The following is a 3,752-nucleotide window of genomic DNA, read 5'->3' on the forward strand; positions in this document are numbered from 1 at the left end:
AGTATGATGGGAGGAGGCCTCAGGAACGACCCAGGAGACACTGGAGAGACTGTGACTCCAGGTTGGTTTGGGAGTGCCTAGGGATCTTTCCATGGTCTGAGGTCTGGGCTTCCCTGCTCAGAGTGCTGCCCCTTGACCCATACTAGGGAATATAGTGGTAGAAAAAATACAGCAAAGTATCGATACTGAGAACCAGTGTATATGTTAGACATTAGATGCCTGAATAGGGACTTGAACCCTAGACCCTCAGATTAAAAGTCTGATGCTCTACCAACTGAGCTACCCAGGCCCTGGTTCCTCTAAAAATGTGTGTCTCTGAATGACGATTCCACAATTTAAAACATGATCATAAACCTCAGTGACCTGTCCAACATGTTAGACGCATCAGTGAGTGAGTCAATATGTTGGGAAGCAGTTTTCGATAAAGTGATGAGTGTCAAACACTGCCAACTGCATGTGGGGGACACAAAACCCTGAAGAGGGACATGAACACTAGACCCACAGATTAAAAGTCTGTCGCTCTACAAACTGAGCTACCCGGACCGCAGACAGTGAATCAGTTTAAGTAAGGGTAAAATTGTCTCGGTTAACAAGTGATGACTGCACAATTTAAACCCAAAAAGGTTGAGCACAACCTTCACCAAGATCAATATCCACAAACCTTGACCAGAATCTGGCACCTCACATTAATTGACTGACGCACTACCAAATGAGCTACGCGGGTTGTGTGATGGGCAGTCAGTTTACGTAAGGGTGAAATTCTCTTGAAATTTTGCCCATTTAAAACCCATAAATCTTGAAGAGACTGGAACCTCACATTAATAGTCTGATGGCCTAAGAAATGTATTCGGCACAGTCATTAGCCATTGCATTTTGACAGTAATGTCCTTATAACGGAAAGCGAGAACTGTACGTGTGCATTCGGAAGAATAGAAAACGTCATATTTGGTTTACTTGGAAAGGTCACAGTGCACATTAATTTCATGCTTAAATTTCACTGAATCATATGAAATATTAGATAATCCTACCGATAAACATGTCAAAATTACAATGGAGGTATTTTAGCTTGAGTACTTATTGCTCATATTTGATGTTATTCCAACTCATGAATATGATAATGATGCACCTATAATCCAAATACTGTTCAGCAGTGTCTATGAGTATCAGAAACAAGTTCAAGTCCTTGCAGGAATTTACTGGAAGTTATAGACCTGTAAATTGATTATGACTCATACCAATTATTGCTAGGCATGCATGCACATGCACTGTGATAATGATTAAAAAAAAAGAAAGAAACAACTTATACAGATAGTCTTCATGTCTATCTATGAATGTCACTTTGCTTTATTTTTTATCTAACCATTTCGATTGGCGGCTACAGACACCAAAGGTCTGCTCAAACTAGCCTCTGGCAGCTATATATTCAGTGAATGAGTTAATTGTGCTCCAAAATCTCCATCATTTACAAATTGCTTCAAATTGAAAGTGTGATACAAACTGTGTGCAGGGCTACATCTGACAAAGTCTCGCTGACACAAGGTGTGAAACTGAAATATGAGCATTTTAGTGCACTCCCGACCTCGACGGCGCACTAAAGCGTGCCGCCCCCCTCCTGAACATTTCTCACCCTGAAACAACCTCTTCCAGTGCAAGGGCAAAGTCCACTGTTGGGGGGTTTCCCCTTTCAGCTCTCTTGATAACAAGGACCGAGAAATCTGACAGTGACAGCTTGGCCGTTAGGCAAATGCTCTCCTGTGAGTTTGCGTCAACATTTTCAGCAGATAGAGAGACAGAGCCGCCGTGTCAAGTTAATAACCGTGTTATATTTTTCCCGAAGAAATAATTCGGAGTTGAGATGCTTCATGCTCATTATTTAGAGCAGAAAAGGGATAATATAGATGTTTTGTTTTTTTAATCCAACTCCTGAATTTGTTTAAATGTCTTTAAGTACATGCTAATAGAACAACTTTTCAGATATGATTAATGTTGGATGCTGTGATGCGTTTTTTCGAAATTGGGCTTTTTGCCTCTGAAAAAGGAAAATTGAGGCAGACAGTGTTCCCTCATTTTTCACAGTCATTGGGCACGAAAACTCCCCATTTGAGAGTGTGTTTGTTTGTAGCTGAAAAAACAAAAGGTAATGGCGAAAAGGCTAAGAGTGTTTTGATTTTGGATTTCTCTTCACGCTTCCTCATTGCCTCGCAATCTAATTGGTTATCGGGCTAATTATCCTGCCATGCGAACCGGCTGAAATTCAAATAAGTAATCCCATGCAGTTTTTCTCTTAATAACAGCAGTGAGCTTGAAGGAATTCTTTGATTTCAAGGGGAGGAGAAAAGGAAGACACTGACATATAGTACAATCATTCTTTTCTCTCATTTTTCTATCCATCAAAGTGAGATGGGCTGACTGTCTGCTTTGTTTGAGCCAAGGGCTGGGGCAGGCTAGCGATAAGTTCAAGAATAAGGTCATAAGAATTTCTAGTGATCAGGAGTGCAGCAAAAATGGTTTTGAAATGGATTTTTTTTTTAAATATATAGATTGTTTAGTTGTATGTCCAACCAAATCGTTCAACTTTGACATTTAGAGTTCCCTCATGTATCACGTTCCTAAAAATACCCCCAGTAACCAAAATCCATGAAGTATTTTATTTTTTGGCTTTTGTTCTTTTTTCGAAGTTGGTTCGAAAATACATTCACAAAACAAAATATTTTTTAACGGTGACTTAAAAGGAGTAAAAATATCAAGAAAACAGTGAGATAAACGTGCAATAGAGATTTTCATAAATGAAAATCCATCTACTAAAATTTGTCTTTTTGAATACAGAAAACTGTTTTTTTTTTTTTTTTTACAGGTCTGACTTAAAAAGAAGGGAACGGGAATGTGCAATGAAAAAACTTATGGTCGTAAATGAAAATCCACAATCTTAGATAGAAATGGTTGACAAGTCCATTCAAATGTATGTAAAATAATACATTGTCTACCCAAACGTTCAAAATAATTAAATAAATTGAGTAGTGTAAACTTAAAACTTGACAAAAGGTTCTACTAACTAAAATGAATTGAGTTTGTGTAACTTGTTCATACTTTGGAGGAATTGGAACTCATTATGTTAAGCAAGCTAAACTTAAAAGCATAACTTTAGCACAACTTAATATTATAATTTTACTTAAGTAAAACAAAATATTAACCACATTTTTCTCTCTGTTGCTTCAAAATTACTGCATGTTAAAAAGATCATAGTGTGATCAGAGATGCAACAGCACGTGCAAAAGCACGTAACAATTTCAGATCAGCACTGTCAAAGCATCATTACATTGTGTGCAGTCAATATTCAAATAAGAAAATTAATAAAAAACAGTATATAAATAGGAACCAATGTTGAACCTGCCAAGTAGTATATATACATATATATACATATATATACATATATATATATATATATATATATATATATATATATATATATATATATATATATATATATATATATATATATATGTGTCTGTGTGTGTGTATATAGTCCTCCATCCATGTGGCAGCACACGGGAGAAGACGGCACTAGGACCTGTAGAGAAGAACTCCAGGAGGGAGGGAGCAGTATTGGGACTCTTGTTACTAAAGTTTTAGAACAATCCATTTTCCAAGAGTGTGGGAGCAAGACACACACAGAAGTGAATGGCCTCAGACCTCTGGATGCAGGATCTGACTTTGGGATAATTTTGGGAGGAGAGTGTGGTGGAATATCAAAT

General features: G+C 37.4%; 1 non-coding gene across 1 annotated transcript; it reads right to left on the reverse strand.

Moving 5' to 3' along the window:
- Positions 1-216: 216 nt before the first annotated feature.
- Positions 217-289, reverse strand: trnak-uuu (transfer RNA lysine (anticodon UUU)). Its single transcript has one exon. It is a non-coding gene; the product is annotated as a tRNA-Lys (tRNA).
- Positions 290-3,752: the final 3,463 nt, after the last annotated feature.

Source organism: Hippichthys cyanospilos, chromosome 2 (assembly GCF_059441005.1).
Source record: "Hippichthys cyanospilos isolate Australia breed blue-spotted pipefish chromosome 2, RoL_Hcya_1.0, whole genome shotgun sequence".
Lineage (NCBI taxonomy): Eukaryota > Metazoa > Chordata > Actinopteri > Syngnathiformes > Syngnathidae > Hippichthys > Hippichthys cyanospilos.